General features: G+C 41.0%; 1 pseudogene; it reads left to right on the top strand.

Annotated features, from left to right (window-relative positions):
* The window catches only part of LOC119309272, a 100,442-nt pseudogene that overhangs the window by 55,555 nt on the left and 28,851 nt on the right, over window positions 1-16,036 (top strand).

Raw genomic sequence — 16,036 nt, forward strand, 5'->3', positions numbered from 1 at the left:
CTCAGGCATTCAAAAAAGATGACCTTCTCTTCTTTGGTCAGAGCGTAGCTGGCACGACCTTGAAACCATTCCGGATGCCGGTCATCAGGGTCTTTCAAACGTTGCTGGTCCTGCCGTGCTTCCTTTGTATCATTTGTCTTCCCATACACGCCCAAGAAGCTTAGGAGGTTCACGCAAATATTCTTCGTAACGTGCATCACGTCGATTGCAGAGCGGACTTCTAGGACTTTCCAATATTCTAGCTCCCAGAATATAGATTTCTTCTTCCACATGGCTGCGTGCCCGTCAGCTCCCTTCGGAACTGATTGTCCGCCAGGACCCTTTCCAAAGATGACTTTCAAATCCTTGACCATATCAAATACCTCAGCACCAGTGCGTTCCGCAGGCTTCGGCCGGTGATCTGCCTTGCCGTTGTAATGCTTGCCTTTTTTCTTACTGGATGAATTTTCGGAAGAAATCGACGATGCCCAAGGTACACGTTCTTCTTACAATTTGGCAAATGTACACTTTCAGTCTCATGTAAGCAGTGCGTGCATGCATTGTATCCCTTATTTGACAGTCCCGAAAGATTACTAAGAGCAGGCCAATCGTTGATGGTTACAAAAAGCAACGCTCGTAGGTTAAATTCCTCTTTTTTGTGCTCATCCCACACACAGACACCAGGTCTGCCCCACAGCTGTAAAAGTTCATCAACTAATGGCCTTAGGTACACATCGATGTCGTTGCTGGGTTGCTTCGGACCTTGGATGAGCACTGGCATCATAATGAACTTCCGCTTCATGCACAACCAAGGAGGAAGGTTGTAGATGCATAGAGTCACGGGCCAGGTGCTATGGCTGGAGCTCTGCTCGCCAAAAGGATTCATGCCATCTGTACTTAGACCAAATCTTATGTTCCTTGCGTCAGCTGCAAAATCTTTGAACTCTCTGTCGTTCTTTCTCCATTGTGTTCCATCTGCGGTGTGTCTCAACTCCCCGTCCGACTTACAGTCCTCTTTGTGCCATCGCAACAACTTGGCATGCTCTTTGTTCCTGAACAGACGTTTCAACCGTGGTATTATAGGAGCATACCACATCACCTTGGCGGGAACCCTCTTCCTGGGTTTCTCGCCCTCAACATCGTCACCGGGGTCATCGCCTCTGATCTTATAACACAATGCAGTGCATACCGGGCATTCATTCAAATTCTCGTATTCACCGCGGTAGAGGATGCAGTCGTTGATGCATGCATGTATCTTCAGAACCTCTAAACCTAGAGGGCAGACAACCTTCTTTGCTTCGTACGTACTGGCGGGCAACTCGTTATTCTTTGGAAACATATTCTTCAACATTTTCAGCAAGTTTTCAAATGCCGAGTCAGCTACACCTGCCTGTGCCTTCCACTTCAGCAAATCCAGTGTGCAGCCCAGCTTTTTCAGACCATCATCGCATCCGGGGTACAACGACTTTCTGTGATCCTCTAACATGCAATCCAAATTCTCCCTCTCCTTTTCAGTTTCGCAGCGTCTCCGTGCATCAGCAATGGTCCGACCAAGATCATCAACGGTCTCATCACGTGCCTCTTCTTCACCTTCACCTTCCCCTTCACCTTCAGCATCCTCCATGAAAGTATCACCGAAATGAGCAAGATAGCTTTCATCGATGAAATCATCCCCTTCTTCATCTTCTTCCATTATAACCCCTCTTTCTCCATGCTTGGTCCAACAATTATAGCTTGGCATGAAACCGTGTCGAAGCAGGTGCAGGTGAACTTCTCTTGAGGAAGAGTAACCCTTCTGATTCTTACAGTCAACACATGGACAGATAACAAAACCCTTCTGCTTGTTCGCATTAGCCACTACGAGGAAATCTTTCAAACCCGTAGTGAACTCGCGGGAGAGTCGGTTACCGTACATCCATTGCCGATTCATCTGCATTATTATAATATAAAATATATAATTAACCATCATGCATTTGTTAAACTAACTAGCTATAAAAAATAGAAATTAAACAATGAACAACACACATGCATATTTTATCAATGACACACATGCATGAAAGGTTCAAGTTGCTAACCGCGATCGAGGAGGAAAAAATAAATGAGGAACCTCAAGTGTGGCTCCAACACTTCATATCATGTTTGTTTCACCCTCTTGGGGCACTTCATCAAACACCTTGTGTGCATAAGAGGAACCAAAAGCAAACCTACACCCCCTTGTGAAGCTTGTGAAGAGAAGTGGCACCAAATGACTAAGTGGCGTGCTGAACTGGTATATATAGGGGAGGAGCTTTAGTCGCGGTTGGCCTGGCCAACCGCGACTAAAGCCCCTCACGTGCACCAGCTGGCCACCGAGCGCCCTGGGCCCAGGCCTTTGGTCGCGGTTCGTCTGTCGAACTGCGACTAAAGACTTCATTAGTCGCGGTTCCTACAGTTTCGCGACTAATGGGGCTGGACGGAAGCCTCTTTTTCTACCAGTGAGCCATGCAACGTGGCTGTATTTTTTTAATGGGCCACTAAACCTAATTAATATATTAATGGCTCATTGAGGCCTAGGGTCAGGGTGTGCATGTTAATTATTTTTGCATGCAAACTCAAGGTCCAGAATCAGATGAATATTTGACCAAGTACACCGCGCGTATATTTCATTAGCGTAATGTATTTTTTTATGCGCCGATTCAATAGTTCATTTCGTTGATGGAACAAAGCCGGACATTTATCATATAGTCAACATTTTGATGATCTTAGCATCCCTCATGACAATTTTATGTTTGTATTTTTTGCCGTTTAGTGGTGATGGCATGCGTGCGAGCCTTGTGTCCTCTATATTTTCTTCATGACAAAATCTAATGTGTTTCGTCACATTTTATAATTGTCAGTTTAATGTGTGCATTATCGACGTTCAAAAATATATCATATGCCTATTTTTCAGTACTTAATTTGAGCGGTTGATTATATTTATAATTCATTTTTTCATGATAAAACATATTTTTGCCGTTTTGTATTTATATTTTAATATTTTATACAGTTTATCCATTTCATTTTATCTTGGTCAAAATCCATGTCAACAGATGCCCCTCGAGGTCTGGGTTCGAAGAGAATATTATTTTTTTGACTCGGGCCCAGAGCTCGAAACTTGATTATGCATATTTCATGTGTTTATAGCATTGCCGGTGAGTATATGGGCTTGTGATTTTTAGTCAATTGTGTGCCAGCTATGTGGTTGTGCAGTTTTATCCATACAGTGCATTTTTTTAATTTCAATTTAGGCTCGGAACTTTTTTTTGGAGTGCACAGCTTAATACTTAGGAGTTTAAACTCATGAAGGTTGGATCAAATTCAACATTAATAAAACATGCTTATAGTTTAGCATCATATAGCATTAGAGCATTTTGTATGTGCGTACAAATATTTCACATGACGCTTATAGTTTAGGCTCATATAGCATTGGAGCTTATAGTTTAGGCTCATATAGCATTGGAGCAATATGAGGTTTCAGTTTATCCTCGTGAGGCAAATGATTTGTGCTCATAGCATAGAGCATTAATTTTCCGAATATATGAAACTAATAGTTTATTCTTATAAAGCTTGGAGTGTCTATTTAGTATGATTTATTTTGCATGATGTCAATGGTTTATATTTTCGAACACCCGGGTGATTTCATTCAGTTCTTTTTTTTCATGAGGCTAGCTACTTTTACTCATCAACCTCTGGCAGGTAACATTTGTTTTTGGTGACATCTTTCAAAAGATACCATATGATACACAATTTGATAAATGCCACCCTAGTTTATACTTATGAGCCTAAACTTATACATATGAGGGTATGGAGTAATATTTTTTCCTATCATAGTTTGGACTCGTAAGTTTATTGGAGTGTATTTTTTTTGGGTGCCCCAGTTTAGACTGCTGAGGGTATGGAGTGTATTTTTCTGTGTGCCCCAATTTATACTCATGACGGTATGATTAATCTTTTTTTATATCATAGTTTAGACTCATAAGTTTATTGGAGTTTTCTTTTGTGTGCCCTAGTTTATACTTTTGAGGGTATAGAATATATGTTTCTTTTAAGTTACAACTTATACTCATAAGTTATTGGAGTAATATATGTTTTATACCATAGTTTATACTCGTGAGGTATTGGAGTATTGTTGGTATATGGTATAGTTTAGACTCGTAAGTTATTGGAGTGATATATGTTTTATACCACACTTTATACTCGCATTTTAACTCGAGTGATTTGTATATGCCACAGTTTATATTCGTGAGGTATTGAAGTATGTTTGGTGTGTTTTTTTGCATCACAGTTTAGACTCGTAAGTTGTTGGAGTATTTTTTTGTATGCCCCAGTTTATACTCTTGATGGTATGGAGTAGCTTGACGATTTTATTTTTGCATCACAGTTTATACTCGTAGGTCGTTGAAGTGTTTTTTTTTTGTCTGTGCCCCAGTTTATACTCTTGAGGGTATGGAGTAAGTTTTATGATTTATGTTTTTTTCACCACAGTTTAGACTCATAAGTTGTTGGAGTAATATTTCTTTTTATGACACAATTTATAATCATGAGGTTTTGGAGTATATTTGCTTTATTTTATATCACACAGTTTAGACTCGTAAGCTTTTGGAGTATATTTTCTCTATATGACACAGTTTATACTCATGGGGTTTTGTACTATATGACATAGTTTATACTCATAAGATATTTTATAGCAGCATGATCGGTGTGAACAATCACTTTAGAATCAACAATGTAAGATCTAAATTTACCACAAGCAAACACCAATGCTAAGATTTCTATTTCAGTAGTAGCATAATTTCATTGAGCACTGTCTAGAGTTTTACTAGCATAATGAATAACATTTAATTTCTTATCAACTCTTTGTCCTAGAACAACACCAACAACATAGTCACTAGCATCACACATAATTTCAAATGGCAAGTTCCAATCAGGTGTTTGAACAACGGGTGCAGAAATTAAGGCTTTCTTAAGTGTTGCAAAGGCTTCTACACAATCATCATCAAAAACAAATGGAATATCCTTTTGTAAAAGATTTGTAAGAGTCCTAGAAATTATAGAGAATTCTTTAATAAACCTCCTACAGAAACCAGCATGATCGAGGAAACTACCAATACCTTTGATATCTTTAGGACATGGCATTTTCTCAATTGCATCAACTTTAGCTTTGTCCACCTCAATACCTCGTTTAGAACTTTTATGTCCCAATACAATACCTTCATTAATCATAAAGTGGCACTTCTCTCAATTCAGGACAAGATTAGTTTGCTCACACCTCTGCAGAACTCGATCAAGGTTGCTCAAGCAATCATCAAAAGAAGTTTCGTAAATGGAAAAATCATCCATGAAAACCTCAATAATCTTTTCACAAAAGTCAGAGAATATAGCAGTCATGCATCTTTAAAAGGTAGCAGGTGCATTGCATAAACCAAAAGGCATACGTCTATAAGCATAAGTTCCAAAAGGACAAGTAAAGATGTTTTTCTCTTGATCAGGTTGTGAGACAGGTATTTGAGAAAAACCGGAGTATCCATCAAGGAAGCAAAAATGTGTGTGCTTTGACAACCTTTCTAGCATTTGATCAATAAAAGGTAGAGGCTAATGATCGTTTCTAGTAGCTTTATTTAATTTTCTAAAATCAATTACCATTCTATAGCCAGTGACAATTCTTTGTGGGATAAGTTCATTTTTATCATTAGGAACAACAATAATACCTCCTTTTTTAGGGACACAATGAACGGGACTTACCCATCTACTATCAGCTATGGGATAGATTATACCTGCTTCCAGAAGCTTCAATATTTCAGTTCTTACCACACATCGTTGGTGATCAACAACGGGTTTAGCATCAGGCTCCATATTAATTTTGTGCTGACAGAGAGTGGGACTAATGCCCTTTAAATCATCAAGAGTATATCCAATAGCAGCTCGGTGCTTCTTCAGAACCTTCAGTAATCTTTCTTCTTCGTGTTCTAAAAGGTCAGCACTAATAATAACAGGATATATCTTTTTCTCATCAAGATAGGCATATTTCAAAGTGTCTGGCAATTGTTTTAATTCAAACACAGGATCACCTTTAGGTGGAGGAGGACCTCCTAGAGTTTCAATAGGCAAATTGTGTTTAAGCAGAGGACGTTGTTCAAAGAAATTTTATCTATTTCATTTCTTTCATGCAGATACATATGATTTTCATGGTCTAGCAAATATTGTTCTAGAGTATCAGTAGGAGGCACATCAATAGAAGCAAGACCAATTATTTCATCCTTACTAGACAATTCTTTCTTATGGTGCTTTCTACTAAACTTGGAAAATTAAACTCGTGAGACTCATCACCAAAACTAACACCGACAGTTTGCTTCTCGCAATCTATTTTAGCATTAACGGTGTTCAAGAAAGGTCTACCAAAGATAATGGGACAAAAGTCATCTTGTGGGGAACCAAGAATAAGAAAATCAGTAGGGTATTTTATTTTCCCACACAAGACTTCAACATCTCTAACAATCCCAAGTGGCGTGATGGTGTCTCTATTAGCAAGTTTAATAGTAACATCTATGTCTTCTATTTTAGCGGGTGCTATATCATTCATAATTTCTTGATATAAGGTAAAAGGAATAGCAATCACGCTAGCACCAATGTCACATAAACAATGATAACAATGATCTCCTATTTTAACTGAGGCAACATGCATGCCAACAACGGGTCTATGTTTACCTTTTTCATCAGGTTTGACAATTCTAGCAGCTTCATCACACAAGTAAATAACATGCCCATCTATATTTTCAACCAAGAGATCTTTAACCATAGCAACACTAGGTTCTACTTTAATTTATTTAGCAGGTTTGGAAGCTCTAATATAACTTTTGTTGACCACAGTTGAAACTTTAGCATGTTCCTTTATCCTAACAGGAAAAGGTGGTTTTCTAATATAAGCAGTAGGAACAACTGGATCAACATTATAAATTATAGTTTCATCTTTAGCTATTACCGGTTCTATAATTTCTTCTTTGATAGGCAGGTGATATTTTAACCACTTCTCCTTAGGAAGATCAACATGAGTAGCAAATGATTCACAAAAGGAGGCTACTATTTCAGAGTCAAGTCCATATTTAGTGCTAAACTTTTGAAAAGCATTGGTATTTATAAAAGATTTAACACAATCATACTTGAGCTTAACACCTGACTCTTTACCTTCTCGAGTTACCAATCTTCATAGTTGCGTTTAATTCTTTCCAAAAGATCCCACTGGAAGTAAATAGTCTTCTTCATAGAGGAACCAGTACAACAAGTATCGAGCATGGGATCGATCATCATGAGATACCCAAACATAAAAAATCTGAATAATAATTTTTCTTGAGAGCTCATGATTGGGGCATGAATATAACATTGACTTAAGCCTCTCCCAAGCTAGAGCAATACTTTCTCCTTCACGAGGCAAAAAATTATATATATAATTCCGATCACGATGAACTAGATGCATAGGATAATATTTTTGGTGAAATTCCAATTTCAATTGATTCCAATTCCAAGATCCAATATCATCACATAGCCTATACCATGCAAATGCTTTCCACTTAAAAGATAAAGGGAAAACCTTCTTCTTAGCTTCATCTCCGGGTAAACCTGCAAGCTTAAATAATCCACAAATTTCATCCACATATATCAAGTGCATATCAGGATGTTCGGTTCCATCTCCTGCATAAGGATTAGCTAGCAGTTATTCTATCATACCCGAAGGAATTTCATAACCAGTATTCTCAGTAGGTGTAGTAGGTTGAGGGGTAACTAATTGTGGTTCCGGTCAAGGTGAAGATACCCGAAAAAACCCTCAAAGGATTGTTTTCCGTAGTAGAAAGTTGTTGACACCAGATTTTGGCACAATCAAGAACTTATTTAAAATGGCTTCAAATGGAGAAGTGTTCTACATGAAAAAGTTTCATATTGTCGATACGAACATCTTTGAAGTTTGGGCCATCGCCATCTGATCTCATCTCGAAGGCCGAAGTTGTGTTCGAAATACTGAGATTTTGTATTCAGAACACTATTCGGCACATTACTCCGCCAAGACTGCCTCGTACGGAAAAATGATCTACATGGATTGTCTTCGTCTTGTCGAAACGATCGATTTTGATATAAGAATCGTTCCAATCCGAGTTCGTATGCAAAAGTTAGAGCCATCCGAATACAGCACTATCACGAGCCAAAAGTGGCGCGCCCCACCAGACACCCTGTCTGATGGGTAGCGCGAATAACAGCCTGTGTTGCACGAGCGATTTGACCCTCAAGATGAACTCTAATCAAAAAACGTTCAACAAAAAGTTGTTCGTCTCGTCAAAATGGTCAAGATTGCTTTTGGGCTCGTTTCCATCCGAGGTCGTTTACCACCTCAAAAGTTATCCGCAAGGTACAGCCAGTTTAAACCGAACAGTTTTGGAAAGTTCGGACAAAACCAATCTGAATTTGACTAGAGTTTTGGATGTGAATCCAAGCCTTTTCCTTGCACGGGAAGTCCAGACGCCTCTTATATACCTGAGGGGTGATGGCCGATTGAACAACACACAATCGATCAATCAATCTACCACTTTTTATCTTTTATCTTTTCTCCTTAACCCTAGTTCTTCTTCTTCCTCGTTCTTCGTTCATTCTTCTTCATTGCAGGGCAGCGAACCTCGAGGCCCTAGGGGCAATCAAGTCGACCTAGCGCAGCCCATAGCCGTCGCGCGCCCAGACGGGGTCCCTCCCGGACGTGTGGGGTTTCGGGTCCCAAAAGCGTCGGCTTGCTGTCTTGCGTATTGCGCTGGAAGTCGGCCTCCCGCGGTGTGAGTTGCGGAGCATCTCCCTCGGCGCCGCGGGTACACATCGACGTGTTCGTGTGACGCGTTCCAGCGTCAACACACTTTTTGGCGACTCCGCTGGGGACGAAGCATTGAACGGTCTCCGGCCCATTCTTGCTATGAAGAGATCGTCATCTAGGGTTTGCAATCTACAAAGGTAATATGAATACCAAATTCACATATGTAGATGCAAATAATGCATATGTTGTTGCTAGATCATCTAATGAGCATAATGTATCGTCTAGCCCTAGCTTTATCAATCATGCATCTAATTATGTGCAAGGGCCGATGCAACAAAATCTCCATGATTCTACTTCATATAATTTTAGCAACATGCAACATATGTATCCCAACTCCCATGCATCGGCAACCCCACAAATTTATATGCCGATGAATAACATGATGAGTTCGGTTAATCAAGTTGAGACACCCTATGTAGGAACTTCCAATGCTATGCAACAAAGTGTTTCAAGTTTTTATTCATCGGCAAATAACTTGCAGTACGCTAATCTAAACGTGCCGGTGGATAGGGGAATTGGTCATGTTACTACTAGTTATTTGGCCAATTACCCTCAAACATCATATGCTACGCCTAACGCTACTAATATTTTGGCACCATACGCAACTGTTGATGTCCATAATTCGGCTCAGCACCTTCATGGTCATGGCCGAATAAGTGAAACTTCTGCAGGAGCACAAATGCCTTCACCTACTACCGTGGCATATCATGTCCCCCCTACACAATTACAGAATTTCGGCAACATCTCATTGCCGAAAGAGTCTAAAAGCATTGGGGGGCAACCATATCCAGACTGGGTAATTGAGAACAAGCTTACATTCTCTTGGGATTTGTGCAACTCTATTCGCCAGGAACTAATAGAAGGCGGGAAGCCTCATGATTTTGCTGCTGTAAAAGCTAGAATTGTGCAAATGATGCAGTCGCCCAGTGTTGTACCATCCAGTGTACCACCTAAAAATCGCAAAGTTTCGGCACCTCATTGCCGAAAGAGTCTCAAAGTATTAGGGGGCAATCTCATGACGAGTGGATGGAAATTGAGATGAAAAAGTTTAAAGCTCGCCAAGCTGAGAAGTGGGCTAAAATTAGACGAGAGCGAGAAGCCTTGCAAATTCAGAAAGATAAAGTTGTTGATTCAGGTAACAAAGAAAATTCGATTATTAGAAAAGCCAAATCAAGTAGCATATATTCTGAGACCATCAAATCCAAAGAGGCAAGCATTATTGAGAAAAGGCATGGAAAGCATAGCAAAACAACCATACTTGATTTTTTCTAAGTCAATGGAACCTACTTCCTGCCCTATGAGTTTCGTGGCATAGAAATTGACAAGCCTCAAGGACAAGAACAAGTAGCCGAACAAAGTTCGGCTGACATGGATCTTCAAAGCAATGATGCACAGAATCAAGAAAAAAATGATGACAAGGTGTTGGGGAGCCATCCAAAGACGAAGCAAGATGTTCTTCAAGTGGCACCACCATCATGCTCTCCCAACATATTTGAAGAGGTATGCATAGCGGGTAATTTACCTATTTTCAGATTTGGTCACAACTTTATTGTTGATGCATCTATTAGAAAAATCCTCATATGTAATTTTGAAAGACTAATGAAGAAGGGTAATTTACTTGTTAGCAATAAAATTGTTTTAGAACATATTGGTCAACCAATTGTGCCATTTATAAAGACCGATAATGACTTATTATTGCAGCCAAAGCTTTCCCCGTTGCTTTATCTAAAGTTCATATCTATTTGGGTAGCTTTGCTTATTTCATACTTGGCTTGCACTTGGTCTCAATTGAGACATGTATGTTCTAACTATTTTTATTTTAGAAATTTAAAGCCAAGGTTAAATTCTGTTGAGAAAACTGATGCTAGTATAATATCTTACCCAAAGACATCGGAGATAGAGTGCAAAACACAATGCATAGCCGAATGGTGTGATGCAAAATCTGAACCATTCGTTTGCTTAACTCCAAAGCCGCTCTCACAACAAGATCGGCTAGAGAATGAAAAGTTTACCTTCAATTCAAGCATGTGTGATCAAATATTTGATTTTTTGTTGCAAAATAATTATATTATAATTCTTGATCACCATGTTGAACCATCTGTCCAGGGACGAATGTATTGTAAGTTGCATGATTCATCCAAGCATAATTTTGAGGATTGCAACATGTTTCGTCAAATAGTTAAATCGGCCATTGATAAAGGACGATTGAAATTTGTTGAGACACCAAGAGATGACCAGTCTATTCCGATTGGTCCCGATGGTAGAAAGTTTTTGCATCGGCTGATTCAAGCCGATCCATTTGAAGATAAGGTAAAAACTACAGGTGATGGGATCAAGCTTTCAAGTAAAGAAGTTGTTGAAGAGCATAATGAACATAATCTTGAGGGTAAGAATTCCATCGAAGCTACAATGGAGACGCCAAGGACTGGGGGGCAACAAGCAAATTCAATGATCGATGAAAGCAAACCAGAAGAAAACAAAGGCCGAAATAAGCGCAAGTGTAAGAGATCAAAAGTCACCTTCGCTGAACTATTGGATAGATATCAAAAGAAGAGTGAAGAGAAGAATGCTTATCAGCCAAATCATGCAAAGAAACCAAGGTCACCCCCAAGGCGCAAATATGAGGATCGATATTGGCAAAGTGATAATTTTAATGCAACATATTCATATCCTAATTTTGGGCCGCCAATGCCAATGCCGTGGATGCCTCCCTATGCTTATATAGATACATATTCATCATGGGACAGGTATGATACAAGGGCACATTCTCCATCTTATTCTAGACCATCTCACCAATACTATGCAGCTCCAAGAAGATCAACATTTGAACAATCGCGCTTCAAAGACCGTTTGAATCATAAGGAATCGGTCCAGAGCTCAAGGAAGAAGAAAGAGGTGGTCAAGCAGGTTTACCGCATTAAGAGAGATGGTCGTAAGAGTGCAATTTCAGATTTGATCTCAAATGAAAAAGAGCCAATTAAAGTGTTGACATTGGCTACTAAAGGCAATGAGACAAAGCAACCAATTATTGAGAATCGAAGTGCCAAATCTGAAGAAAAGAATTTGAGAGTGCACAAGGCCAAAAAAGAATTGCCATTGGTCAAAACAGAATCACAGCCGAGATGCCCGCTTGGCTTATTGTATTGGCAAAAGAAGAAATTACAAAAACTTAGTGCACAAGAACTTGAAAAAAGGAACATGGCATGGGTTCCCAAAGGAAGTGCTCAAAATAAGAATTATGTGCAAGCTTCCATTACAAGAAGTGCGGCAAAGGTGAAGAAGGAAAAGTGTGAAAACTACGAAGGACCAAGCCGAAGGTTTCAACATCTTTGGTCTACACATTATCCATATTCTACAACTATGTCATTAATGCCTATGCCATGGAATTCGTCATCAGGTATGATTGGTAACCCTCAATGGGCTTATTTTAATCCATGGATGCAATATAATTTCTTACATCATGAAAGGGTATTGCCAAATCACTATACATTTGATTAGCTACAAGTTTGTTGCTGATCCAAAGGGCCGAAATACTTGATTTATCATTTTGTTTGTTTATTTCGGCTATATGTGCTTCGAATGAAGTTTACATGGTAATGGTCGATATTTATCTATCGTCCTAAGATTATGTCAATGCATGGTCGGTGTGGTATCCAAACATCGTCCTTAGTTCAATAGGAGACCAAAACAAGCCTCATACGACTTAAAATATGTTTGCACAATAATAAAAGCCGAATATGAAAATTTATTCGGTTTGGAGCTTTTGGTCGCTGTAGGTGCTATACAGATTGAGGCTTTCAGTGATTGGTTATAAGTAGTGCAACAAATATATAAGGGTTATCAATGTTTTGACGAATCACTTATAGTTTATCTTGGGATATGTCTAGATGCAAAATTTACCTTGTGTTGCTTTAATATCCTTCATATATCTAGACATGACAATTCGAAAGAGTTGGCACAGCAAGCATCCGGCTACTATGTTAACCATGGTGTATTGTATTATTTCTATCAATAGCCGATGCTAGGTCTTGTCAACATAGGTAAGGCTGAACCGAAGCCCACCGCTTCGCCCACTAATGAAACTTTTATGCACGCGAAGTAAGGATTGGAGAAAGTTTATTATTGATTATCAGTAAAATCCTAGCGAAAGGGTGAATAATATGGTTCCGAGGATGACCTTGAGATACATATCTATGGGACTTTATCATCGGATTGTTAAGGAAGTTGAGAAAGTTTCACCCAAGCTTGCGTCAAAATATTCACACAAGCAATGGCCGATATAAACTTATCGTCCTAAGAATATGCCAAAATGGACGATGGAGTGTTGACATCGTCCTTGGAGCAAGCTATGTGCAAGTTATTTTTCGGCACACGGGCTTTGCCGAAAAACAGGGGGCATGTGTTGACACCAGATTTTGGCACAGTCAAGAACTTATTTAAAATGGCCTCAAATAGAGAAGTGTTCTACATGAAAAAGTTTCGTATTGTCGATACAAACATCTTTGAAGTTTGAGCCATCGCCATCTGATCTCATCTCGAAGGCCAAAATTATGTTCGAAATACTGAGATTTTGTATTCAGAACACTATTCGGCACATTACGCCCCCAAGACTGCCTCGTACGGAAAAATGATCTACATGGATTGTCTTCGTCTCGTTGAAACGATCGATTTTGATATAAGAATCGTTCCAATCCGAGTTCGTATGCAAAAGTTAGAGCCATCCAAATACAACACTATCACGAGCCAAAAGTGGCGCGCCCCACGAGACACCCTGTCTGATGGGTAGCGCGAATAACAGCCTGTATTGCACGAGCTATTTGACCCTCAAGATGAACTCTAATCAAAAAACGTTCAACATAAAAGTTGTTCGCCTCGTCGAAACGGTCAAAATTGCTTTTGGGCTCGTTTCCATCCGAGATTGTTTACCACCACAAAAGTTACTCGCAAGGTGCAGCCAGTTTAAACCGAACAGTTTTGGAAAGTTCGGACAAAACCAATCCGAATTTGACTAGGGTTTTGGACGTGAATCCAAGCCTTTTCCTTGCACGGGAAGTCCAGCCGCCTCTTATATACCTGAGGGGTGATGACCGATTGAACAACACACAATCGATCAATCAATCTACCACTTTTATCTTTTATCTTTTCTTCTTAACCCTAGTTCTTCTTCTTCCTCGTTCTTCGTTCGTTCTTCTTCATTGCAGGGCGGCGAACCTCGAGGCCCTAGGGGCGATCAGGTTGACCTAGGGCAGCCCATAGCCGCCGCGCGCCCAAACGGGGTCCCTCCGGAGCGTGTGGGGTTTCGGGTCCCAAAAGCGCCGGCTTGCTGTCTTCCGTATCGCGCTGGAAGTCGGCCTCCCGCGGTGTGAGTTGCGGAGCATCTCCCTCGGTGCTGCGGGTACACATCGACGTGTTCGTGTGACGCGTTCCAGCATCAACAAAAGTGACAATAATTTTCAGCACACAGTAATAATTTTTCCTCACCGATTTCCACTTACCAAGAGCACTTCATTCCCCGCAATGGCGCCAGAAAAGAGCCTTAATGACCCACAAGTATAGGAGATCAATCATAGTCCTTTTGATAAGTAAGAGTGTCAAACCCAACAAGGAGCAGAAGAAAATGACAAGTGGTTTTCAGCAAGGTAATGTCTGCAAGGACTGAAAATGTAAGTAACGAGTAGTTTGATAGCAAGGTAATTTGTAACGAGCAAGTAACGGTAACGGTACAAAAGTGCAGCAAGGTAGCCCAATCCTTTTGAGGCAAAGGACATGCCAAAACAGCCTCTTATGATAAGCAAAGCATTCTTGAGGGTACACAGGAATTTCATCTAGTCACTTTCATCATGTTGGTTTGATTTGTATTCGCTACTTTGATAATTTGTTATGTGGGTGGACCGGTCATTAGGTGTTGTTCTTACTTGAACAAACCTCCTACTTATGATTAACCCCCTCCCAAGCATCCGCAACTATGAGAAAAGTACTAAGAATAATTCTAACCATAGCATTAAACTCTTGGATCCAAATCAGCCTCTTACAGAATAGCGCATAAACTAGGGTTTAAGCTTCTGCCACTCTCGCAACCCATCATCTAATAACTACTCCGCAATGCATTCCCTTAGGCCCAAGTACAGTGAAGTGTCATGTAGTCGACGTTCACATGACACCACTAAGGGAATCACAACATACATATCATCAAAATATCGAACACATATCAAGTTCACATTAAGGACAGTAAAACTGCGCCCTTTCCCAGCCCTCTCACGCCTCTGATGATTCTGGCCGTCCGATCTCGTGGTTCCCTCCTTCCCCGCCGTCCGATTTAATTTTGAGGCAAGTAATGGGCTAACTGTCCTGAGGGACGCTGCTCGCGTAGAAAAATCCGAGATCCCGGGTTAATTGGGCTTTTGACCGCACGAAGCCCACAACACGCATGTAACAACCTTGCTTGACCTTTCTTCTCCCTTTCGTCACGCAGCGGCGCCCCCCTGCTCCACGACACCGCCGCCGGCGACCCCTCCCTCCCACTCGAAGTCTTCATGCTCGCGTCCATTTAAAACCTTGCTTCATCCTGACTCAATTTTCCCTTCGCCCAATCCCCGTCCGCATCAAACCCTAGGGGCCCGGCCGACTCCAACGCACCCTCTCAGATCCAATAGGCAATGCACCGTTGACGCAGAGGCTGGGAGGCGGGCACGCGTTGCCGGGGGCGGCGGAGCAGATGTTCGCCACGCTCGTCGGCGACTACCCGATCTCCTCCGAGTTCTGGAGGCAGCTGCTCGAGCTGCTCCTCACCCAGCAGTGGCCACGGGACCGCCTGCTGCAGGCATGCGACGCCTTCGTTAAGGACCAACGACTCGAGATCCAAACCACACATACGCCTACAGTTGCTCTGATCGCTTCCGTTTCCGCCCTTTTGTTGTTGCTTCGGATGATGATTAATTGTTGTTTTGCGGGTTTTGGTCTGCAGGGGCAATGCGGATCATGTGATTTATGCGTGCGCGGCTGTGGGTCGCACCGTTTATCTGCTGCTTTGAGGTGAGATGGCAGGGTTGACGTAGCATTTCCGGCATGTTTGTTGTGTCTTTCGGGGCGTTGATTTTTTGTCTACTACAACTTGCATTGGTGCTTAGAATGGGAATTTAAGAGGTGGGCTTTGTGGAGTGGACAAGGAAATAGGGCATGTATTTGCACACGCGT

The sequence above is a fragment of the Triticum dicoccoides genome, chromosome 5B (assembly GCF_002162155.2).
Source record: "Triticum dicoccoides isolate Atlit2015 ecotype Zavitan chromosome 5B, WEW_v2.0, whole genome shotgun sequence".
Classification (NCBI taxonomy): Eukaryota; Viridiplantae; Streptophyta; class Magnoliopsida; order Poales; family Poaceae; genus Triticum; species Triticum dicoccoides.